The sequence below is a fragment of the Acomys minous genome, assembly GCF_964271855.1.
Source record: "Acomys minous genome assembly, chromosome: 15".
Classification (NCBI taxonomy): domain Eukaryota; kingdom Metazoa; phylum Chordata; class Mammalia; order Rodentia; family Muridae; genus Acomys; species Acomys minous.
The window spans coordinates 2,360,072-2,386,977 of record NC_140497.1 but is presented as its reverse complement, the minus strand read 5'-3'; the positions used below and the strand labels follow the sequence as shown (position 1 = coordinate 2,386,977).

At 39.3% G+C, this 26,906-nt stretch overlaps 1 long non-coding RNA gene across 1 annotated transcript; it reads left to right on the top strand.

Annotated features, from left to right (window-relative positions):
- Positions 1–299: 299 nt before the first annotated feature.
- Positions 300–13,537, top strand: LOC311585350. Its single transcript, XR_014775196.1, has 4 exons — positions 300–313; positions 1,837–2,027; positions 7,159–7,347; positions 13,419–13,537. It is a non-coding gene; the product is annotated as an uncharacterized lncRNA (long non-coding RNA).
- Positions 13,538–26,906: the final 13,369 nt, after the last annotated feature.

Genomic DNA, 26,906 nt, shown 5'->3' with positions numbered 1-26,906 from the left:
ATGCAAGGCAGCTGAAGAAAAAAAAAAAACGGTCAAAGTGTTTCCAAACTTAATGGGTCCGAGAAGCAAGAGTTCCAATGACCTCAATCAAAAGCAAATAACGATAACACAGAAATATGTGTATTCTATGTTCTCTAGGATTGGAAGAAAAATGTCCTATATAAAGCCAAGGAGAGGGCTTAGAGGGCATGTTAAATAAAGAAGCAGAGCTGAGGGACCGTGGATCTATCACTGAGAGTTAAGAGGATGGGTGGCCACACGGCGTCTTTAGTACATACAAGAAAACACTGGCCAGACTACGCTCCTGTGTTAGGTAAAATTTGCCATTAAGAAAATGTAGATAGAATAATTCAAGGATCTTCATACACAGAGAAATTGAAACAATTAACCAAAAGCAGGCATACAAAGAAAGAAATATTTTATCAAAGACCATTAGGTAGAAGAAAAATGAAATGGAAACCATTCATAATTGGGACCTACACATGGAAGTAAGGAAATTAGAAAATATAAACGTATGGCTTCATTCCCCCAAAGTGTGGGAGACGACCCCAGAGGTCAGCTATCACAAGTTCTTACTCTGTGCTTGAAGTAATCTGATATAATGCGGCACAGATCTGTGATACGTTTGAAGGCCTGGAGACCTTCTTAAGGAATTCTTTTCTAGAGAACAAACAAACAGTCCACTGTGTATCCTTAATTCTCATTTGTTTGCAGTGGCTCAAGAATTTTTTCCCTGACTGGTTGGTTAGAGACATCGAGCTAGTGCCAGATTTATAAATAATGTTGGAAGGTTTTTAAATAAATAATGCAAGTGTTGCTGTTCCTCCACACTACCACGTCCCAGTTTGCATTATTAAGTTTTCAAGGGCTAGGGATGAGGCTAGAGTTGAGCACTTTCCTAGTGATTGATGTATTGTGTTCAGATTTTTTTTTTCAACAAACGTTCAAGATGTTGAGGAAGGGCAAAGAGAATATTGAAGCTGTGGTTCGGAGCCAGATAGCCAATGATCAGACAACATTTCAGAAGCTCCAGAGCCACCAGGCATCTTCTCAAAGTACTGTCCTTAAACAATTCAATGGACAAAAAGTATAATAGGATTCACTTATTTTATTTTATTTCTTGAAATGCTCAATTCCATATAAAACTCATGGCATAAGAAGAGATAGAAAAATATCAACCCAATAAAATGTAATAAAATACTGCAGAGATCAGAATATATGAAATCCTCATTCTTAATCATGAGGAACTTAAAAAAAATTTTTAAGATCAAGAACAAAGAAATGACACAGCTCTCTGCTACCGTTCAACACAATATTGGAAATACTAACCAAAGCAATATGACAGGGAAAAGAAATATAAAGCATTTCAATAAAAATAGAAACATTCTTATTTGCAAATACCAATATCTTCATTTCTATTACTTAGAGAATATTTCAAACCCAGATGGATAAGATTAATATTGTGAATTTCATCTGTAATAACAGAAAAAACAAGTTTAATGTCTCTAGATCAATGTGACTGTTGGTTTCTCTGCAATGCCAATTAAATGTGGAATATTAGGATGTTCTTCTCAAATGTAGAGATGGTTTCCTGACGTTCCAAACTCATGTGTGTATTCATACTTTTATTTCAGAGAAACAAGACAAATAGTAACAGTATCATAAATATCTACAGCACAACAGCCTCAGCAAGTTCTGCAGTGTGAACAAAATTGAAGAGATACATGGCACATACTGTAATAAAGGAAGCAAAAGATTTCCATAATACAGCCAAACCCAAGTATTGTTGTGGTGTTTGGATTATCTTTTTAATTGCCTTCTAAATTGTCATTACAGGAAGACCTCTCTAGAAGTACATTATTAGGACAGCTTGGACCAAGAGTCAGCACTGTTCTACAGTATGATATGTTGTCACCTACTTCACGCTGACAAGGGTTTGGAACAGAAGGGTTCTGCATTTTTTGCCTCTAAAGGAAGTGGCTTGAAAGGCATTATTTGAGAACTGATATTACTTTCTCCAAATTATGGTATGCCATAGCTCAGAAAAGAAATGAATTTTCTTAGAATTTGAACAGTCCTAAATAATCATCGTTTTTATGAACAGCAATTGAAAACCATTATTAAAAATTAGAAAATAACTTCATTAAAAAATAAAATAAACACCACACACACAATAGTGTATAAAACCCAAAAGTCTCACAACAAGTTGACCCCCCGCCAACATGACTTTATAAGTAGAAAAATTCTAAGGACTTCACACATTTGCAAAGACACACAGACCTATGTGTGTGTGCAGAAGGACGCACGCACACAATTACTACAACTCTATAAAAGTTCATGAAATGCTATCAAGTTTCCTTACCCAATACACATTTAAAACCTTACCAAGATAATACTGTTCATAATAGCATCAAAATAATAAGGTACTTAGATACAGAAGCAAAATAAGTAATACTTTAACAGTGCAATTTAATTTTGAGAAGATAAAAGATAGGTTTGGCACTCTTTAGATATTAATATTATCCAAAGAAACTTACAATGTCAATACAATCATTATTATTATGCCAGAAACATAGAAAGATGTACCCCAAATTTATATAGAACCTCAAGGATCTTAACTACATGAAACAAATTCTTTTTTTTTTTTCGAGACAGGGTCTCTCTGTGTAGCCTTGGCTGTCCTGGACTCACTTTGTAGACCAGGCTGGCCTCAAACTCACAGCGATCCACCAGCCTCTGCCTCCCAAGTGCTGGGATTAAACGTGTGTTCTACCACACCCATCACAAATTCTTGTAAAGGACGAAAAGGGTGGATGGGATCATACTGTGGCTTCGTTACACAGTATAAAATATAATACTGGCAGCAACACTGCACATAACTATAAGAGACAAATAAACCTACAGAAGAGATTAAGGTGACTATAATTTTTATGTGTAAGGTAATAGCCAATAAGGACATCAACATCACTGATTAGGAAAGGTCAGTATCTTCATCAAATATTTGGAAGCTGCATAGTAGCATAAAAAGAATGAAGGTGTGTCTTTTTTTCTGATACTGCTTGCAAAAAACTTGGGATGACCTAAAGATTTGAATATAAGATCTAAAGGCAGAAAACTCTTGCGTGCACGTCCTTTCCTAGCAAATGATTCATTGCTGGATTGGGCAATGACATAAGAATACTGCAGAAAGTTTAATAACGGCAAACAGAGGGTTATACGGTTAAACATATGTACATAACCTAACCCAATTTTCAAGGTAAAAAGGAAAATAATGGAATAAGAAAAAATTTTATAAACCATACAATTGATGGGCAGATAATTTCTAGGACATATAAATTCCTAAAAGTAATAAATAAATAAATAAATAAATAAATAAATATAAATTAAAAGTCAAACTAATTTCAAAAAGTAGCAAAAGATAGACACTATGCAAATACTAGTATATCTGAAGGTTCTCAGCATCAGTAACTTCCAGGAACCAGTGCACAAGGAAACATTGCCCATCCTTACTGGAGAGGGTAGCATTAAAATCAGCACATAACTACAAAATCCTAAACAGCCTCACTGAGTCCATGTAGTAACTGGAACCATTATGTGTCCTTTGGACAGTCAAAGGATACAAATTTTATAGTAATGGGAGATCCTGTTTCCACCTGACCTACAAGCTCTGCTGCTGGGGCTATATATCCAAAGTAACTGACAACCAGAGCGTGATATGTGCACGACCGGGTTCAAAGCATCTAGTGAGCAAACTTACCAGGAGGTTCAGGGGTGCTGGAGTCTGCTGAGGCAGCGTGCCTATGAAGAACGGAAATGAACCTGGAGAACACTAGAATATGTAGATAAACAGTTACCAAACTGCAGACACTGTATGGATCCCGTTCTACAGACACAAACATCTGTTCATAGAAACAGGAAGTTGGGCGGTGCTTCCCATTGGTTTGTGGGGAGGGGCTGAAGGCAAGAGGGTTAGTCTTAAAGAAGCAGGAGACAAGATGTTTCCCTGAGGACATTCCCAGAGGTGGTTACTTAGGACAAGGGACCTGCACCAGGGGTGGGTAGCACTGTTGATCAGGCTGAGGTCCTGTAGTAAGCTAACAGGGCACGGTTACTGGGACAAGAGCTGAGCAGTGCTTGGCCACAGGCTCCCCTTCACAGTCTAAAGCCTCAAGACAGGCTAGGAACACTGGATCTAGGTGACTACGGACGCAGACTTCTTACACTCTGAACTAAGTAAATACTTCTTTCTTTTTAGTTCATTTTCTCAGTTATTTTGTCACAGTGGTAGAAAGCTAACTAATATTTTACTTTCTAGAGCTTTAAATTTGCATATCTATATGGACATACTCTGTTAAGGTACCTGTGAAAACTGATTAAAAGAGGAAGCGTTATGATATATGATTTTATTATGATAAAAGTATAATAGTATATTAATGAAAAAACTATTAGAGCTAGAGCTTTAGAAACATGTTAGTGGGATTTTAAAAAAGATTTTATACGTATTTCTACTTTAATTTTTTTACATTACATCTCAATGTAATCCCTCTTATCTTCCTGTTCCCACCCTCCCTCCCTTTTCTGCCCTATTCCCCTCCCCTAGACCTCTGAGCAGCAGAGTCCTCCTCCCCCACCTTCCAACCACAACCTATCAGGTCTCATATGCATGGCCTGCATCCCCTTCCTCTGTGTGCCCACAGGGCGGTTTCCTTGTGCCTCCCACACTTTCTTGGTTGTGAAGAGCCCTTATTCTCCGTTTTGTCAACACAGCTCCAGCTATTGTCCCCTTAGCTCGGGCTCAGACTACGTGGTCTACATTTCAGGAGAGGTACACGTTATTCTGAGATATTGGCCCAGGAATTTCATTTGTGTGGAAGGTTATACTTTTTACTAGCAATCATTAATATTTGTAGACTTGGAGGTTAGTGCACTGCACTGTCAGAGGCTCTTGATGAGACGTGCTAACACACTGATAAGTGTGCTCCCCTTCAAAGAAGGGGGTACAGACATGGGATGGTGGCACCACACATCTACAACCTTCAGAAATAAAAAGCAAAGGGGAAAAAAGGAGCAAAAGTAATGACCAATGGGGTTTGTTGTACAATTTTGGTACGTGTTGCTACTTAAGTTGCCTAGACATTTTTAGAAGTCTTTTCTAGATTCCACATGCATCTGCTACCATGCAAAGAACTACCAGAGAGGTGCTTTGTGCATCATTTTCTAGAACTCTTTCAAAGTCATCCTATGAAGGGTCCCACATGTTAACCACGAAATGCGCATGTTCAGTGCTCAACGGAATGTCTTTAAGTAGTTCAAAAATGAGCTAACCTATGGAGTCAACCATGCAGTTGAATCGGTATCCGTTCACGGGAATGGGCTGATGATACAAATCTGGGAGACTGACTGACAAAAGGACAATCTGAACTTCCCCCATAACTTATTTTATTCTATCTGAATCAGGAAGAAGGGATTTCGGGCCGTATTCCCTCTCACCTTGGCTCTTTCCGTCATGTTCTATTGAGTTTAATTCCCCTGCGCTCTTGAAATCGTTTTACTAGTCGTCAATTTGGAAATGTTTTCTTTAGACACATGTGCATAGCCCAAGGGTGTTGAACAAAAGCAGAGAAGAGCTGTGTCACATTCTTTCCACGTTCTCTGTCACACTCAGCAGGGAGACCACCTTCTCCACACGACACTTCTCCGTTCTTTCCACGGCCTCCCCACGCGCGGCTCTGACGCATTCCACGTCCTAAGCCAGTGCTTCAGAGTCTCCGGGCCCCTGCTCACTGTGATGCCCGGAGCAGTAGGCGGTCACCCCTCTCCTCTGCCTGGCTTCTCCTTTACTCATATTTGAATCACATACAGTTAGAATCAACAGCTCTGGGGGACTTCTCTCGCTTAATGAAACCCGATTGGCCTGACCGTGCTCTTCTCCCAGTGTGCCTAAACTCAAAGCGGCATGTGTTGCCCCATCAAACCCAAAGTGATATTCTTTATATTGGCATCTATGCTCGGCCCACAGCAGACACTCAACAAAGCACTTATTGGGATTGATGTAAAATAAACACTGTCTTAGATAATCAAGCACACAACTGACTTTACTGAAACTTAAATATTTCAGTATGTTTTATCTCCATTCTAGACTCTCAGCAAAATTTGTGCTGAGTAAAAGTGACTGGATGCTAACAAGTAGCAGTAGATATGAAGCCAAGTAGCCACTGTAAAAAGAATTTAAAAGCATAGTCTTCTAAGTACTTTCCAAAAGCTCTTGTGGTTTATTAAAGAAAACAGTTTTCTTTTGAAGACACAGATGAACAATAATTAGCTTCCTTCCAAATGTGTAGAAAATGTTTTCTTAAGTTCAGGGTACTGTGTTATCTACAGACAAATGGAGCATCCCTGAAGGACAAGGAGCTGGGTACCAGTATCAGCGTACTTGCGCCTAACTGGCCACTCCTCATGGACCTACCTAGTATATTTAAACACCAGACTCTACAACTCTCAAGAAAGAGTATTAGCACACGAGACAGGAATAGACGAAATGAAATGGTGTATGTAGATTAATTAGCACAGCACTTACACAATTTGAAGAACGCTTCATTTTTATGAAAGTGTGTGATCTATACCATTTACTCATTTACATGGCAGCCGCAACGTATGACGTAAACAAGTCCAGTGTCAACAGGACGTAGAGCTGGAGTTAATTGTGAGGCACAGGTATGTGCAGCCTCCTCTGAAATACATATATTTACCCTTAATTCTAAGAGTTAGATCTCCTTTCCATTGTATCCCAAAGAGCGATAATAAGGCACATATTGGAGAGAGGTAAAAAATTATGTATTCACATATTAAACCTCTTAAGTTCTGATCATGTGAGAGCTTGATGTCATCTCTCTCTCCCACTTATCTAGTTTCATAATAATACAATGTGAAACTGAAGCGGCTTTCATCAGCAGGGGAGAGTGGATGATGCCCTGTGGGTGTGAGCTCCTTCACGGCTTCAGATTGCATCTCTGAAGAGGTGATGGAGTGGTTAGGAGGAACACGTTTGAGCCGTACCTCTTAGCGTTACAATTTTACTGCTTTAAAGTAATTATAATTTTCATTGCAGGATCTATTAAGAAAGCTTTTACCTGACAGTAATTTTTCTTGTACTTACAGGTCATTATTAGAATGAAGTGAAGAAAGGAAGGCATGAAGGGGAAATGGGAGTGTTTATGGAGCATATCTACAAAAGGAGACAAGAAGAAGCACTGTGCACGTCAGTGCCTTCAGAGCATAAATCACGCAGAGGCACCGTGATTCTCCACAGCTTCTCCTAAGTGCTTGCTCCAAGGGTGAGCACCAAATGTAAGTTGACTTCACATCACTGGTTCTTTTCAAATAATTTATCTTAAATCTAATCTTATTTCTTAGCACTCCGGGATATGTAACTGTTTTCTACTTTATCATTTTGCATCTAGAAGGGAGATTTACATTCCTCTCAACTCACTTATTTATATAACCAGTGGAGTACCCCTAAAAGCTGGACACTGGACAAGGCTCTCAATTATTTTGTCATTAATAAGTATCCTCATGACAAATGTTTGAATATACTATATATATATATATTCTACACAGGAAGAAAGATTTGAAAGTAAGTAAAATCTCCATTGTTCCTACAATTCTGACAAAGGAGTAGAAGCAAATAGAATATTTGTCTTCCTCCAAAATCAATATTTTTGCATCTCACATGCCATTGCAGATTCCCAGGCAGCCATGGAAATTTCCTACATTTCCCAAACAAGTAGCACATCCATAGTTCACCTTTAAAGGACTTCCATTCCAGAGACTCAACATAGAAGAAAAGACAAACAATATGTTTTTATATTTGTGTTCATCTTAAAGGAGGAACACATCCTTTCATCCCAACCACACAAAAGCTACAGTGTATAATGAGAACTGGTGGAAAGGGGGGTGAATAGTGGTGACATTTCCTGAGCAGGAAGTGAGGAAGAAGTTTGAGACCCAATGACGTATTTGGCTTTTAAGGTCTGAGGGGAGACAATGACCTAATCACAATGTTTCTGGACCTTTATTGTCGTGCCCAGTTGGAAGCTTTGGTTCTCCGTGGTTGGGGAGTAAATTACACTCAAGAAATACTACACCAACCACAAGCTTTGCTAGCATTGGAAGATTGCTGTAATTTCTAAAATTATGTCAAGCATCATTTTAACTAACAAGGTCATCCTCCTTCCATGTATTTATCCTAAAGGGAATTTGCTGCACAAATTAAATATAGAGCAACTTTATGTGTAGTCATTAAAGTTTGATAGGAAGCTACTGTAATCCATGAATTATCTAAGACACCATCTTAGCCATTTGCTTGATTTTTCTATCATTTGTGACTTCCTTAAAACAGATCTTCTTAGAATCAGGAAACCTAATTACTACCTGTCTCATCATTCTACCGGCATTGATCCTAACATAACTAATTATATATATATATATGTACATATGTATATACATATATATGTATACACACACACACACACACACATATATAACTAATGCAAAAATCATAAGGGAGGGGGTGCGATGCTGATAGGGTGCGTGACTGGATAAGTTCTCTTTTCATTTTCTACACTTGTCTGTTCGAGTCCCTGGTCTGCTCTAGTTTTAAGATTTGTACAACAAACGAAAAATCCTTTATTTGCTTAGAACATTGCATGTAATTTGTGGACTCATTTTCAAGGACTCTAGAATTTCAGTCTTTTGAAATAACTCAGTAATAAACAGGAAACCAGGGTAAACCACAACACGCAAATCTGGAAGACAGCTCCAATTTATGTTTTCTTCATATGACCTATGTTAATGGGGAAAGAAAATCATAAAATTAGCTTTTATCTAATAGTCTAAAAGTTGGTTGTGACAAGTGTTGCTGAAGACAAAGGAAACATTACCTCATGCTGGTGGCCTAGAGACTTCAGGGAACGGGAAGGTCCCAGAGCTAGGCAGCTGGTAACCGAAAACCGCCCTGTCAATGTCACCCATGGGCCATCTCCCTCATTCGCCAGAGAAAACATAGCCACACTTTGCTTACAGTGTCTGGTGTCAGAATGACCAAATGCTTGGCTCCCTTTCCTTTGGGACTGTGGTAGGAGAGCCAAGCCATACAACCAGTGTGCCCACCCTGCCAGCTGCAGGCCAGGAGGAGGCAAAGAATGCTGCAACTTGTGAGTCACTGCTTTGAAGTATTCAGAGGCCAAAATAGGACAACGGATTTTTTTAATTATTAAAAAAAAAAGAAAGAAAGAGAAGTATCTGAAATTACCCCTCCTTGTATTTCAGTTTTGAGTGTGTGGCGATCAGAAGAGGCAAAGGCTTTGTTTTACCTTGTAAATGCTGGAGAAAGAGCCGTAAGAGCCCATCCCTTTTAAGTTATCTTCAGCACTAATTTACTTTAAAAAGTAAGCAACTCGAGATACCATATAAACAAGCTGCTAATAAATGATGGTGTAAATAGCATTGCATGAGGACAAAGATAAAGGAAAGTAGAATAAAAGAAGAAGTAAATAAGAGTTTTACGAAACATCAGTATGCACACACGCACGTCAGACAGCATTCAGTGAGAACAGAACAAAAGAAAAGCTTCATACTTGCAAACACTACTGAGAAATGAAAATCAATGAAGGAAACCTTTTCACCTACAAAATCCCAGCAGTTCATCACAGTTCTCAGAGTCGACGGACACAACTCACTTTATCATTCTTCCCTCAAATGCATAGCCTGGTGCAATCATCAGTAAAGACTGGTCAAGGCAAAACAGCTGGCCACAATTTACAAAACACCCAGCTACCATGCAAAATGTTGGACGAGGAACTGTTTCACATCAGAGGGAGTCAAGGAGACAGGCAGATTAACTGTGAGTATGATGCCAAATCCCAGAACAGGGAAAACTAACAATAGAGGAAGAAAGGCTGTCTCTTTTGTGATAAGTGTGTTTATTCCTAGTTGTGATGAACGAAGCATTGTTGTGTAAGCTGAGAACAGTAGAAAAAGCCAAAGGAAAGGTATGTGAGACACTTGCTTCTATCATAGGAAAGCTTCTGGGAGTCTAATGTTCTAGTTAAAATCTGAAAAATGTCAGTGAGAACCATTGGCTTCTGGAAGATAATAGACCTGACTTCAAAATTATTTAGAGAAGGCAGTGTTCTGATTATCCTCCCTGGATCTATCAAGTATAAGAATCAGATGATGATTGCTTCAGAATATTGTAAAAACATAAAATCTCAACTTTAATCAGCATTTTCCTTGATGATCTATTCTAGACAATGAAAGACCAAACCAAGAAAACTAGTGACATAGAAAAATAAGTGGAAACAATTTAGAAAACTAGTAAGTTATAATAATAATAATAATAATAATAATAATAATAATAATAATAATAACAACAACAACAACAAAAACAAATGTTGGAATAAATTTAAAACAATTTAAAATAATATTTGACAAATAAAAGATGATCATCTTCAAATGCCCTCATAGTAAAGCTAAGTATATAAGAATTCTTAGGTAACTTAAGTAGATTGGTGAAGAATTGATGGAATAAGAAGACATATTGTGGAGGAGAGAAAGAAACTAGAAAGGAGAAACACTAATAGGAGAAAGGAAAGTGGTAAAGGAAGGATCCAAGAAAGCAAAAAGCTGTGGAAGATTCTGGTTAAACCAGAAGTTTCCACAAAGATGAAAATTCCATATGAGCTTTGATTGTTTTTTCTGCTCTTTTCAAACATTTTCATATTCACACACAGAAGCCAACAGCCACAGAAGTGATTTAAATTGGTACTCAAAGCACAGAAAGAATTTCCCAGGGGCCAGTGCTGCAGTAAGACAGCATATGGGGCAGGTACGGAACCTCAGTGTTAAGAATGAAGAAGATCGTTTACTGGAAGCTGGGAACTTCCTGGAAAGGCAGAAGGATGCTCCAGCAATGGAACTCAACAAGAAACATCTGAGTAGGTGCAGGAGTAAAATGAAACAAGCAGCATTCACAAAGCCAAAGAGCATGGGACAAAGGGGAGTGAGAAACACAGAACACAGAGGGATTCTTGTTAGGAAGACTCAGTTTTAGGGGGGTAGGGCCATTTAAAAAAATAACGTGTATTTTTAAGTGTCAAATCTATTTCTAAGACAGATAAAGTGTATTGTGCTACAAAATGATAATTCTTAAAATGTGATTTGAACAGAATGTGGCAAAATGTTAGAAGTAAGTAAAGAGAAGACACAGATGCATCTAACTCCCGTGTTAAGAAATAATTTGACCCAGATCAAAGAAGATCCAGTAGGGAAATCCATGGACACCAAGGGTTCCTGGAGACAAACACGAGTGTGATTTTATAATTGTCTGAACTTGGAAGAGCAAAGGAGCAAGGAGAACACATGTCTAGTTGGTGGCTTGAGTTACTTTTTATCAGCCAAAGCAGACAACAAAGACGCAGAGGTGTGTGCATTAATGGCGGAGGACCAGATGACTGGTGCGGATTTCTAGGATGTCAGACGTTTGCACGTCTGACTTCAAGCTCCCATTAAAGACGTGGCTGGAAATATTTCGTGATATCATTATGAGAATTAAGTAATAGCACCGAGAACTGTGACCTCAAGGAGAGTTGTGACTTTGCTTGGCAGACTTCTTTTTAACTTCCTTAAAGAAAATAAAGCAGTCCACCCTTCGAAAGTCTCCATGAAGTACATACAGTTACAGACACATAGCATTCTTCTTTGCACTGACAAACCACATAGGAGATGTCTGCTGAGTCTGACTGGGGAAGCACAAGTAAATAGGTCATCAGAAAGATTATCCGCGATCAAATAAAACTCAGTCCATGGCATTCAGTCACAGTCCCTTATGTGAAAACGCAGTGCTCTTTTGGGGCCATAGAGAAATGCAGAATCTAGGCAGAAACACTGCAATGGGTTGTTACATATACTAATAGAGAATATATTACTGTATTACATTACAGAGTATAGTATAGAAGTATCAGCTATTTCCCATTCTCAATTTTGATGCTTTAGTCTGTAAGTTATCTCTTCATCACATTTACACTCAGCCTATATTTAACTGATGAGCATATATTTTATTTACAAATATATTCAGGATTTCAACAGAAGATGCCATACACCTCAGGAGACCCGACTCATTAGCTTGAGTTCTGCTTGGTTTTGTCTGAGTATGGTGCTGCTGAGAAGTGACAGGAACTGGAAAGCCTGGAGAGGATTTTTTTCGGGGGGAAGTAGACCGTGTAACACATTTGCTTATCTGCCTTTGGATGACATAAGCTTCAGGCAGTGTTCCTTAAATTTAAGTATCTCATTTTTTAGACCCAGTATCGTAGTTAGTGTTTTTATGGCTGTGAAGAGACACCGTGACCACAGCAACTTCTATAAAGAACAACATCTAATTGGGTGTGGCTTATAGTTTGAGATGGTGACATGCAGACAGACATGGTGCTCGAGATGGGGCTGAGAGTCCTACATGTTGATCTGAAGGAAACAGAAGATGACTGTGTAGATTTACCAGGCCTAGCTTGAGCATCTGGGACCTCAAAGCCTGCCCCAGCAGTGACACCCTTCCTCCAGGCACTCCCTCTGGGTCACACGTTCAAACAGATGAGTCCATGGGACAACACCTACTCAAAGTCCACATCCCAGAGATATATTTATTCAACTGTATCGTATCTGATCTCCTAGGATGTTAGCACCTTGAGGTTATTGTCCCCGTCCCATGTTGTTTGTTGAATAACTACATGCCTTAATATTGCAGACTAAGCTAGTTACCTAATGAACCAAAGGGAGGCCCTGTCTTTACTTTTTGTGCTGATGAATTGCAAGGAAGCCTTTAATTAGTGGTTTTAGGAAAGGAGAAAGGTGCTTTCAGGGGAGGAATCGGGGCAGAGAGACAAGAGAAAGTATAAGGAAATGGGTTAGAGTCAGCAGGTGCAGGGCTTAGCCGGGGAGGATGAGGAGTGGCTCATTTATAAATAGGGTGAATTTCCAAGTGTATAATATGAAAAAAAATAAGCTAAAACATCACAGCACAGTGTCATGTCCTGGAACACACACAATCCCAGTCAGACTTCCAGAGTGCTCTGGATTTTCTATCTGATGCACAGAAAGGGTTGCAGAGATCCTGAATACAGAGTGACTACACACAGATGAAGGGCTGATTCTTCTTCACAGGAAGCAACAAAGAAGCTTCCAAAAATGCAAGCTTTCAGCTGTTAGGACTTAAATTAAAGCTTTAGTAATAAATCATAATTATATGTAAGAATAGAAAATTATTCCATAGCCAAAGTAAGTTGAGTTGAGTTTTTTTTTTCCTTGCAAGCAGCATACACTTAAAGATATATTACATAACGAAGACACTGGTTGGTTTGTTTCAGATGTGATAACTTTACACACACTTAACGGAAGATACAATGGTGAGAGCAGGCTTTAGTCTGGCAAGCAGGGATCTGCATGGAATACACTGGGGTGCCGAAGGAACGGACAGGAGCTGGAGAAAGGTGAGGCTGGAAACGTGTGATCACTGTGGGTGGACTCACATAAAGTGAGTTCCATAGGAGCAGAAAAAAATGGCTGGATCCCGGTATTTTTTTTAAGAACAAGCATGGAAAATCTGGGTTTAAAGTGATGTTGAAAACTAGCAGCTAAGTCATAATGACATTCAGTGAGAGGAGACAGAGGGCAGAAAGGAATGGTCTTAAAGGGTATCTAGGTTTTTAAGGAGGATGAGCTCAAAGAACCAGGTTCATAGTGACAACCGATGTCCCAGAGGCATTATTGCTCAGATAGTTAATAAGACAGGTATAATAGACCTATAAAACAAAGTCCCAGGTTTACTCAGTGAGTAAACCGACACATCGTAAAGAGAAACACAAAGACAGCTATGCGGGTTATAAAGGCAACATGAGTGCAATAAGGGAAAATATTTTTAGAAAGTTACGGAGGCCAAAGAAGGTGGAAAGTGTAGAATATGCCTTTCCTGCAGCCTCAGTGGCTTCCCAGATGCCAAGGGTGTGAGTGAGCAGGAAGCAGAGCCCAGACAACCTGCAACACTCTTAAGACTCCTCAGGGCACAGAAGCCCAGGAGGCCACTGTTGAAGGTGGAGCAGCAGGAGAGAGAAATGGCTTTTGAGAAGAAATGCAGGTGGGACTTCAACCTCTCTGGTGTAGACTCAAACCCTTTGATGACACAGAGAGAAAAGGCTGGGTTAGTGAAGGATGCAACTGACATCTTTGCCAAAGAGCATTTAGTAAGGAGATGAAGTCAAGAGCAGTATTTAGGGCAAGAGCAGTGTAGTTTAGATATTTCCCGAGTTTCTGTAATGTTTGAAAGGTTCCTGCCTATTCAGACATTTTTTCTTTTATTCTTTGCCTTGCTTCAGTAATCATTATCCACAACAGCCTTCGAGCTAGCGTGTGTGTCATGAGGATAATATTGATAATAGCACTGAACGCCATAGGTGGTACCATCGGGAAGGATGATAGAGCTTAATTTAAAACATTTTATTCAAATTCTGTTTAGTCCCTGTGAGGAACAACAGTAGGTAGAGAGAAATGGTGTCGTACATGGCATTTCGTAAAGTAGAAAACTACACAGTGGTTTTTAAAGTTACTGATTTTATCACTAGTGTTTTTATTATATTTGAAAAATAAAATAGAGATAGAAAATTATATTTCAAGCTTCCTAGTGAGTGCAGTGGCCCCAGTTCACATCTGTGCTAAGGCTCAGTGCTTCCCCAAGGCAGCTTCAGAATGCACTAGATTGAGGTTTGGCCTCTGGGGAACGTAAAGGATCCATCCATTAGGCTTTCCCAAATTCCCTCATTCCTGAGATTCAGCTCCCTTGGAGAGGCCACAAAGATTTTCTATACTCAGCATATTGCCCAAGACAGTGGAGACATTTGGAACAAAATGGCTTACATCATCCGTGCCCTCCACGTATCCACTACCTCAGCTTGATGGATACAAGACATGGCAGTTTGAGCGAGAGTGGCCCCTGTAAGTGCAACTTTTAGTCACTAGACAAATTGTTGTCTCAGGGGCTTACTGCCTCCATCTGCTAACCTAGTCCTGGAAGCTTCTAGCCTCCATACAATCTGACCTAGGCCTAGAATGTTTTTAGCCTTTGAGACTTATGCTAAATAAGCTCACCCTTTCTAGCTCTTTCTGAATTCTGGCTGGCTTCTTCAATTCAGCTGTGTTAGCTCAAAACTCCTCTCCAAGCTGACCGACTCAAACTGGCTTCTCTCAGCTTTTGACTGCATTGTTCTGCTTGTCCTCATAATAACGTTGACAATCTGTTTTAATCTTCTGCCTCCTTCTCTTTGTCTGGTTCATTTTCTCTTCTTCTGTGTTTAGCTTGTTCTTTCTCTGCAACTATATCTGTACAGCTGTCCCAGTAAAAAATCTCCTTCCCCGACTTCTTCCTCCCTCACTCCTTCCCTTCCTCCCTCCTCCCTCTCTGCCCACTGCATTCCCTTGAAGTCATCTTTCTTTCCTCTTTGTCCTCATGAGAGTTGGCCATATCCTATTCTCTCAGATCTTTCTATGATTTGTAACTTTGTCTCTTGAATAGACATCACCTTTCAAACACTGGTGCTTCCTTCTACAAACTAACTTTACTTTCATCGTTTGGGATTAAGGTGTGTACTAAGGGCATGTCTATGTTCCAGAAGACATAGACAGTCTTTGGATGTGTAAGAGTAGCCATATTGCTGGATTAAAATTTCTCCTCAGGCCCTCATAGCCTCATACATTTGAATGTTTGATTCCCAGTTGGTAGAATAATTTAATAATAATTAAAAGGTATTGCTTATTGGAGAAGGTATGTCACAGCTGATGTGCTTTGAACTTTCAAAAGGCTGTACCATGCCCGGTATGTCTTCTGCCTCCTGCCTGTCGATCAGGATGAAATCTCTCAGCCACCGTTCCATCACCTCGTCTGCCTGTTGCCATGTTTCCCACCTTGGTGATCATAGCATCATCCTCTGAATCTATAAGCCAGCCACCGATTAAATGCTTTCTTCATAAGTTTCTGTGGTCATGGTGTCTCTTCACAGTAACAGAGCAGTAACTAAGATACAAGCTGAAGGATTCTTTCAGAAGTGACTATGAATATTCCAGAGCATGAGGAAAAGTCACTCAGAAAAGGCTACCTGCCAGCCATTCTTGGCTCAAATGATAGAGAATGCAATTGTTCATTCAGAATAAGCCAAGGTTTTATGCAAACACAGTGCTGTGTTATTTTCCATTGGGTTAGGCCTTAAACCCCAAACACATTTTATCATTACATATATATGTTTTAAAGAAATGCTTACATGATTTGAAACGTTACCATTAATTTCTTGGTGGAAAATAAACTGCTATTTCTAAGATCTGCGAATGTCATCTGTGACAATGTTTCTTCCATAAGCTCACATGGTTTTCTAGTGTCATGAAAGCATGATTTCCTCCAAAATGAGTTACATGGTTATATGAATACTGTATAAAAATAAATGATAAAAAACAATCTGGTTCAAGAACTCAAACAATGTGCAGGCCCCTGTTCACCTGGCAGCCAGTAAGCTGAGAATGAGAGTGACCCCATGATAGTTTCCGGGTCTTCCATGTGCCACTGCAGCGTGCTGTCCAGACTTCCTGTCGGTGATTTTTCTACCTAGTGTTCAATACTGAGGTGTTCGACTTCTGTCTAGTGCTGCTCATCTCTGTTACCTTGTCATAGCACACATTCCTATTTTATGTTAGTCTGTGTGCACACACATATAGGCACCTACATTTTTGCATTTGTAATTTCTTATCCAGTTGCCTCATAAAAGATTAAAATAGAAGATTAGACTCCATTCAGAATCGCACAATGCCTCAGTAATAAATCTTTCTCATCAGTGGCAGGGTGATATTTCAGAACTATGGAACCGGACAAAAGCTGATTTGAGATTCATACCGTTGTATACCTACTCACAAGAAAGAAAAAAAAAATCCCAGAAGCAATTTTCACATCTGCAAATCTAGGAAACGGTTGAGGAAATTTGCATGATTTGGGCACATGAGGCCATTTTAGCACAGAGACTCCCTCCTTTCATCTCTGAAGGGTGTGGAAAGGATGTAAACATGTTTTTTGCAGATGATGTGAATTATTGACTGGCATAAATAGCAACTCACACTAAATGCCTCAGAAATGTGGCTTTTATTGAGTGAAGATGGCATTCAGAAGAAAATATGTTCAAAAGATCGTATTTTATGAGAGTTGAAGATATGGCCTTAGCTGCAGTATGCGAATACATGTATGTGTATATGTGTGTGAATACATGTATACATGTGAGTGTACATGTATATGTGAGCGTGTGCATGCGTGTTTGCTTTGTATGTGGCTGCATGTCTATGAGGATCCTTGTTATTGGTTAGTGTCTATATCATTGGTTGAGATGTTTGTATTTCAAGATAATAACTCAATGAAACATATGAGTAAGAAAACCCCTGAACTTCTCACTGTAGCTGCACTGTCTATGTTAAATGGTATGAACAAAATCCAAAATGGACTCTTTGCCAACTGAAGGAAAGGACTCAAGCAACACATAGTACTTTTACAATGACTTATAAAATGTATTCTAAAACCAACTAATCAGCTGTTATTTTAAAGGACACTGTTACATGTTTTGTCTACATAGACTTGTTTTTTTTTTTTTTTTTTTTTGTTTTGTTTTGTTTTGTTTTGTTTTTTTAAAGCACAGTTTAAACCACACAAGAACTCTAAGTGGTGTGCTGGAGCAGGAAGTACACAGTCTTCACCTATGGGTGGAGCCTGAGCCCCTGAACTCACAGTCTATGTGGGGAGTAAAGTAGTGGCCACTATGAGTAAACCAACAACAGCAACAACAGACATCGATGGAAGAGGGGAATTTGAGGGGAGCAGAAGAGATTCAGGGGTGAATTAAGTAGATAGGAGGGTTTAAAAATGTTCCAATGTCAGTATATACATGTGTGAAATTGCCAGGGTGAAAAAAAAATATTGTTCACCATGGTGGTTCAAGATGGAAAGAACTCAGGCTGCCCCTGCCGTCCTTCTTACCACCATCCACTGTCTTTGCAGGCAATGGGTGATGGATCCTATAAAATATCCTAGTGAAAACTTTCAATGATTTGTAATCTGCAATATCTAGGTTCTCAGTCATCAGACACCTTTACCCCAGGTAGCATAGAGAGCCCAAAAGATTCTTTGTTTTGATGATGGAATAAACACAAGTCAGCATTATTTATTTGGGGTACTTCAAGTGGTTGAAATTTCTTTGAATGATAGGAACTTCCAAAATGTTAGTTCTTTGATGTTGTTGTTTTTTCCTTTGACTACAATGAATTGCAGTATCAGACCATATGATTATGGCAGTAAAGAGGTTTAGGGATTAGAGTGTCTCCTGCACAACAAATTACTCTGTTTCTTTCTTTGCATATGCTATATGCAAGTGGAATATATAAAATAAATATATTATATATAGTAGCTACTCCATGTTGCGTATCTATGCTCGTGTGTATACACACCTGCCTGTGCAAGCATGCCTACAGCCATGCACAAACTCACAATAAGTGCATGACTGAATATATGTGTAAATGTCTGAGTAGATTGTTCACAGAATTATGAGTGAGGACAGGGTAAGCGCTACAAACAGGCCACACCTTTCTCTAAAGTCCCACAATTAAGTCAACATATTTGAAGTGTATTTCCAGATCTCCAACCTAGCAATCTTACTCTAAAACTTCTGCAGAGTAGATGTGTATGAACATGTACACAAGGCAAGAGCGCCGTGTCCATGACAATATGGTCTGGAATAGCTTCAAATAGGACACGGCTTAGTAAAAAGGGTAGGGTGTGGCACACCTACAAGAATTCTATGCAGTAACTGTGAGGAGTAAACTCTGATTATATCCAATAATGTGATGCCATTCAAGCCATCTTGAGTGTGAACCTAGAACACATGAGGGGAAGGCTTCCTGGGGACACGCTGATTATTCAAACACTAGTCAACTCTTCCCTGGGAGAAGAAATCAGATAACAGACATGTAGATCTGTGCACCTGGGATAATGGAAAAGAGACTCTTCCATACAACGAATAATTTTTTTTGGTAATTTAAAATTGTTTGTAAGATTACAATATAGTTCAATTAGCTTCCTCCTTTGCTTTCCTTGATCCAGCTCCTTCCATACATACCACCCCTTGCTTTCATTCAACTTTTTTTTCTTTCTCTTTAACTGATGATAATGTTTTAATTATTGATCTACTCTAGAGACAAAAGAGAGTCAGACTTACTGACTTGGAAAAGTTCATTGAACTCTGTACACGTATGCAAATTTTTAAATTATTCATTTCATGGTTTGTGAATTGGGAGAAGTTACTTTTCCATTTGGTGACTCGATTGTCTCCGCTGAAATCAATAGCAAATGAAATGCTAACATCTTAGAGTCAGCAGAGTTAGATCAACGGCAAGAGGATGCAAACAGTAGCTGTTGTGATGATGTCGGATCTTATATGTAACATTTGATTGAAGGGTCAGTTATTTTCATGGGCAAAATGACATTGTGGGGACATATGTTAATTACCTAATGGTCTTCCTAGGCCCTCTAGAATGAAGCAAATAGGAGGTTTCACTAGTGCATCTCAGTGTAGCCAGAAAAAAAAATTGAAATGATATCTGATTAACTAGCGTAAATCAGTTCTTCCTTCCTTCCTTCTTGCCTTCCTCCATTCTTCCTCCTCCTCCTCCTCCTCCTCCTCCTCTTCTTCTTCTCCCTTTTGTTTTTATTCCTATTTTTTTTAAATTGTCACACAAAATTAAATGTTTACCCTGTATAGTATAAGGCATATACATCACAACACACACACACACACACACACACACACACACACACACACACACACCATTTTGGGTAACAAAGACCTGGAAGAGGATGATGTCTAGGTTTCCTACTGGAGCTTCAGCGCATCACTCTGGGGTGAGTGCCAGCCTCTATCAGTGACCACAGGTCAGAAGACACAGCTCTTGCTTTCCGGGGCCTTCTCTGATGTGCTTATTCCTCTTACTGCAATGAGCCCTGTTGTTTTCAACCAGGGCCCCCTGCTAGTCCTCAGTTCCAGGTGTTTGTAGGTAGTGTCTCCACCAAGTTCTTGAAAAGCATTAAGAACAGTGGCAGTGCATCATCTCTTATTCATTATATCTCTACTTGACCTGTAGAAGTTGCCCTAGCAAAGCTGGAGGATACAGATGGAACTCTGGGAAATTGCTATCTTTGGGTGTGAGCTAAGGGAAGTGGGGGACAGGGAAGTTGTAGTGATGGAGTAAAATGGAAGCAGAGCATTTAAATGGAAGGGCGGAGAGGAGCCCACAGCATTTGAAAGGCCATGGAAGGTTTCCTCACGAGAGCTATTTTGGTGATGCACTGAGAGTGTTAGACAACATACTCCAGGCCTGCAAGTGCTGAAGTGAGAAGGAGGAATTGTCAAGTTTGATGACGAGAGGAAGAATGAGCTCAGAATTTATTTAAAAGAAAATGTGGAGTTCATCAATTGATATTGTCAAATTCTTTCAATGAAAATTAGCCATGTTGTATCTTCAGTGGTCGTGACAGAATAGAAAAAAAAATACCATCAAAAGACTTTATAGGTGTAAATGGTCCAGTCCATGCAAGGGCCTTGGTTGGTGCTTCAGTCACAGCAAGCCCCACTGGGCCCTGGGTAGTTGGCTCTGTTGGTCTACTTCTGTAGCTCCCGTCACCTCCATGTTTTTTCTCCTTCCCCTCAGTTTTCCACAAGGCTCCCTATACATCCTGAGCAGGGACTGGGATGACAAAAGGTCTGTAGTCTTGACTTTTAATCTAAGCAAAGGTAAAACTAGAAAGATATAGCCCATGAAGAAGGCATAGACGAACCTAAGTGAGGAAAAAAAAAAACTACAGGTGGCCATCCCTGCCTATAAGAACAAAGTAGATGCAATAGCGATATATTTTTACTTTACAACTTGATGGCTATAGGAAATGAGCAACAATGCGACTGTGTTTAAAGAGCGGGAGGCATCCATTCATCCTTACACAGGAACAACATATATGTATTTTCTAATGGCTACTAGAAAAACTATTGGAATAATAAATTGATTGACACATGTATAAGTGGAGGGAAATATTTAATCAAATGCTTTCTATTTAAAAAGAGAAAATGATAATATATGTTACTTAGGAGGTTTAAAGTCTTGTCATATCAGAGAAGTAACCCTGTGAGCCGTTTTGATGAGTTGCTTCATTCGCATTAGACATGTTTGAGATCACATGAATGTTTTTGCCAGTTAATTTTTTATCCTAAAACTCATCCAAAAAATTACAAAAATAACATGATCTAAGAGAAATACTAATTTCCTGTTGATTAGTCATTAATAGTGCCAGAAACTCCACATTCTAGGCCCGGTGGGGATGGAAATGTTCCTGTTTACTATGATGCAATCACCCTTCAAGGTCTGGCTTAGAAAAATGATGGTTATGGAGGCTTTTTCTGAAGGAAAATATAATTTCTGTTCTTCCTGGCTAGCCCTAAAGCATCTTTGGGTAAGTTCAGACCTCAAAGCCTGTACATGTAGACACCATTCAGTGTGCTTTCCTTTGCCTTAAAAAAACAAAAATAACTTTTTTTTTCTGGACCTTAGAATGATGTCATTGCTATATCTTGAAGCATATTTTAAAATGTCATCAAAAGAAGACATTCTCAAAGATGATAGTGATAATGTCACACATTATCTACTATAGCTCTAAAATTATTTTCTTTAATATTTACAGCAAGCCTCTTTCATTTCCTTCAGCTGGTTGCTTTTTACGGGCTGTGAGGTTCGTTTGACTGTGCTTCCTGGGTCCTCTCCAGGGCTTAGATGTTTACATGCTGGACTTGAAGTTCCTCGTTAGACAAGGAAATGACTTCATGCACAAATTTTATGGATTAACTGTGCTTATGGCTTCTTTTTTAGAAATAATTTTCACTTGTCTCATCTTTTTAATTTTCCAGGCAATTTTTATCCTGCTTTCTTCTCTGTAAAGTAAATTTCAAGTTTTTCTTCTAAGTCTTATTTTAAAGTCATAGGTAAATCAAAATGAGAACACAAGTGTGTATTGACACCAGCAGCCCAGTGCTTTCTCCCTACCTGCCTCCTCTGTGACTGCTTTCCAGTCAGTCTGAGCTTCAGCTGCACCTAAGGCTGTGCTTGTGAAGCAGAGCACTGACGCTTTACCTACTTTAATTTCATCAATCATAAGAGTTAATCTGGATAATTCAGCTGGCTCATTTGCCCCGTTTACATCGTTGAAATGGAAATGACACACAGCCAGACCCTGCCCCACTGCTTTCCTCTCCAGCTTAAGAAGAGAATGAAAAGACAGGAAATGGAAGAGGAAAAGGAAAATACCTGCATTCCTATTTCTTTACAGATACTATTAAAGTTCCCAGCAAGCAGGATTCCAGTTGTTTTTTTGCAGTGGATGCTTGCTATGGACATCAAACACTTGACTCAAATGCCACTGTAACGTATCTCAGTAGAAGAGACTGGACAGTGAGGGTACAACTTCTCCTCTGTGGGTTGCAGGGTGGTGGCAGAAACAATTGATTTTATCTCTCTGATCTTACTTAACTAGGAAACACATCTAAAGTTATGTGACAAGGATACTGCTAGCAAGTTTGAGGGGCAGTGGAGTCAATATTAATTAGGCACGATAGGTTGTCTACAGTAGTCTCAGAAAGCTGGCATGCTACCAAAGTGCCTTGAAAGCTGTAGACACAGGTAGAGCTTTCATTGTCAGAGAAGTCACTGTTCTGAAAACTGGGGAAAAGGCCATACAAATCTCTTCCAAAAACAGGAGATTTTTTTCAGGAGTCTTATATTTGTCATTTAAAAAAAAATTCTTTCCTACTTCTTAAGTTGCAAAAGCAGATAGCAATTAAGTAGATGGACTCCAGCTTATGACAATGCAAGTAAATTCCACCTTGGGAATGAGCATCAGAATCCTGCAAAACCTGCCACCTGTGTGGAGAAAGCCCATGCTCCTGTTTGCAAATCGTGCCAGAGCTGCTGGAAACCTATGTATGTGATGCTTGGTGTTTTAAAAATGGACTTAGAGCTGAGTGAAGCACATAAATAAATCTCTACTTAGAAGTAAATAAATTATTTGGGCTGACAGCCTCATTATATTAACTTCTTTTTTATATTTTATTAATTTATTCATATTATATCTCGACTGTTATCCCATCCCTTGTATCCCCCTATTCCTCCCTCCCATTTTCCCCTTACTCCCCTCCCCTATGACTGTGACTGAGGGGGACCTCTTCCCCCTGCATATGCTCATAGGGTATCAAGTCTCTTCTTGGTAGCCTGCTGTCCTTCCTCTGAGTGCCACCAGGTCTCCCCATCCAGGGGATGTGGTCAAATATGGGGCACCAGAGTATGTATGAAAGTCAGACCCCACTCTCCACTCAACTGTGGAGAATGTCCTGTCCATTGGGTATATTATCTTCTTAAAGACACATATTATTCGTCTGAGATGTAACTGAGTTAAACGTCTTGGTGATCATCTTTGTATGATTGTCTTAAAGACTGTGTTCAGGGTCGTGTTACAGTAACCTTATAATAGAGATGTGTTTTGGTCCTGGTTTTCTAACGGTACTTGCTTTCTTTAAGTTTGGTGTCCTACGGTGAAGAACAAATGGAATGCAATTCTGCCATGGGATGTGATTTATGTCTGCGTTATACAATTATGCCTTGACAGTATATTCAATGCTTCAGTGAAAATATATAAAATTTATTTTATAAATCATGTTAGGAATCAATGTCACTAAAATCAATTTAATATAATGTCAGAATCTGTGCTTTATAATGAAGGTCTGTAAGTCCAGATGTTTTGAAATCCAAGGCATGAGGGCTACAAGTTCAGTGCCTGCCTGAGCTACAGAGTGATTTGAATACCAACTTCAGAAATGTAGTGAAAGTTGGTCTTGATTTTTTTTTCAAACTATAAAGATGCTGAAGATACGGGTTAGTAGTAGATCACTGTGAAATAAGTTAAATGCTTAGATTGCCTCAGTAGCTTGTCTCACCCCCACCACCCACCCACACACAATCGTGAAAACCCAAATGAAGTCTTAATGATTAATAGCTCATGTGTGTTGAGAGCATCCTACAGTGAATCTGGGTCGGCAAACACAAGTATCTGAAAGTGTGGCTTCCATGAAGCAATTTTGGGTTTATTTTGCAAATTCACGTGAGAAGACCGTCATCTTAAGTTTAGTTATGTTTATATTTAGGCCTGAGATTATAAAAATGTCATGATATAAGAACTTACATGAAGTCATCACAGGAATATATATTCAAACTAATAAAGGATACAGACACAAGCACCATTTATTCTCTTATTTGATATTGCATTCCACAGCCATCTGTGAATCAGACAAGGATTCAATAGCCATCCTATTCCTGGTCTATGTAGCTTCTATTTGTCCTGTAACATCAATAGGTAATTACTATGTTGTCCATCCAATAATATTCTAGATATTAATCAAGTATTAAAAAACTCTCAGAAGAATTAAATAAAATTCCAAATCTTACAGCTTCCTAAATGACAACATTCTGCAAGACATTTTTATAACTAACCAAATGCTGTCATTATAATGCAACTAAATGCACCTTTTCCTTAACCATTATTTAAAGGATGATTAAAAGAGATTATAGAATTTTCCATAAATAACTGAAGTATCAAAATATGCCACTGTGAAATACATTCTAATAATAGAAAGTCTTATCTAAAGGAATTTCCTTCATCAGTTGGCAGTAGCTTGGAAGCTAAGGGCTGCATTGTATAGTTGGATGGTATTGATTGGATTAGTGAAGGATCAGGCTTTGCTATGGTTCTCCAGATGGGTTTGCTCCTTTGTATCTTGTCATGTCAGCTTATATGAGCAGGGAGAAGATAATTTATTTAGAGTTACACCAATATTCCTTTAGAGGGGTTCGGTGACGGCCACACACAGAAAACACACCTTCAGGATACCACGATGGAGAAGAAAGGAAAAGCTACAACAAAGTCAGCAAGCCCAGTTTGCAGAGGGGAGGCTGGCTTGGGTGCTGTCCACATGGCATGGGGAAGCTAAGATAACAGGCTGGTAGGGTCACAAGTTAGTGGGAAAACAGGACACTTCCCTGTTAGCCCCAAGTGGCATTGCTCTATACTCTGCCTTCTATCTTTTGTATCTGATAAGGACCATGAGGAGCTTCCCTGTCAGGTTTTCTTCAGTTCACAACCTGAGATGCTACATCAGCCTCTAGGCTCCAAACAAAATTAGGTCTGAGAACTGCTGCTTTGTGTAATACAAAGAACGCCAGCCTTATAACATAAACATTAGCGTTATCACGTATTTTATTCCATGATATTAATTCGGTGGGAAGCACAGTGTTTACTTTTTAAAGGGGATACCACTAATGCTAAGTATGCTGTTTGGCTGTCTGTGATGTGTGTTTCAGGTCATGTGTAAAGGGTTCAGGTGCACATGCTTATGTGTAGTGGCCAGAAGCCAACTCAATGTCTTTATCTTCCTCAGTTGTTTTATAATTATTGATTTATATAATTACTCATTTTTCATTTACTTTTTTCTCATATATGCTGTGTATGTGTGTGTATGTTACATATGCCTATGTGTCAACATGTGCAAGATCCTATGTGTGCATGCAACTCTTCATGTTTGCTGTGCACACATGTGTAGGGTCAGTGCTTGTGTGCCTCCTGATTTTGCACAGAGGCTCCATCTCACGTGTGCAAACCAACCCTGAGGGAGTGCACACAGAATGAACACAGATTGTTCACGTGAAGCCCAACGAAAGACAAGCACTAGAATCCACCTCACTTGGCCTTCGTGTTCCAAAACCAGAAGACTCATTTTTAGCATGTGGCTTTGTCACTTCTAAAACTAGCTGAAGCTGCGCCTTACCTTCCTTCCCAGGACATTTGATTTATTGTATTAAAATTGAATTATTAACTACTTTATTTCTCTACCTCTCTCTCTCTCTCTTTCTCTCTCTCTTATATATAAAATCAGAGTTCAAATGTTGTGACTGGCTTAAATGGAAACCTTAGAGTGTTTGGGGGTAGCTGCGATGCTGTTTCCCCCGTTACATGATGTGGGGTGACCCTTAGTACATCCTTGCCAGGAGCTTTGTCTGGACAGTTTGCTTCAACCGTGCACACTCATCCTAAGTGGAAAGGCGTCTTCCACCTGACTTTCACTCCCTCGATCCATACACTGTTCACTGAAATGTCAGCAGCCCAGTGCGCTCGTCTCCTGTCTCAGTCTTTTCCCTCCTTAAAGAACTGCTGGACCCTCTTAGCTTTTCTCCTCTGTAGGTTTGCTCATGTGATTTGTGCCCAAGCTATGTCCCTTTCCAGACCCCTTCATCTTATTTTTTTGATTTTTGGCCATGTTTTTTTCCATAGTGTCTATCCGTAGACATTTCTGTTTGAAGCCTACTTTAGCCCACAAAACACATACATTAGCTCAGCCTTCTGATACAGACTTTGCAGTGATCTCGGTTTTTGCAAAATGAGATTCCTTCATTGCTCTTTCAAAGCATATTCCTAGCTGCTGAAGGCAAGCTTCTCTAAATCAGTATTTTAAATTGATTTTTGAATTCAAATGGAAAGCTTTGAAATCAAATACTAATACAGCCAAAAGGTAGCCTTGGAATAAAATGGAAATTAGGATTAAGGTCCAGCTCCATGGTTGAAGGTATGGTGTGTCTTCAAACAAATGGCTGAACTCCCAGGGCAGTCCTGTAATCTGGGAGAAGTGATGTTTCTTCTC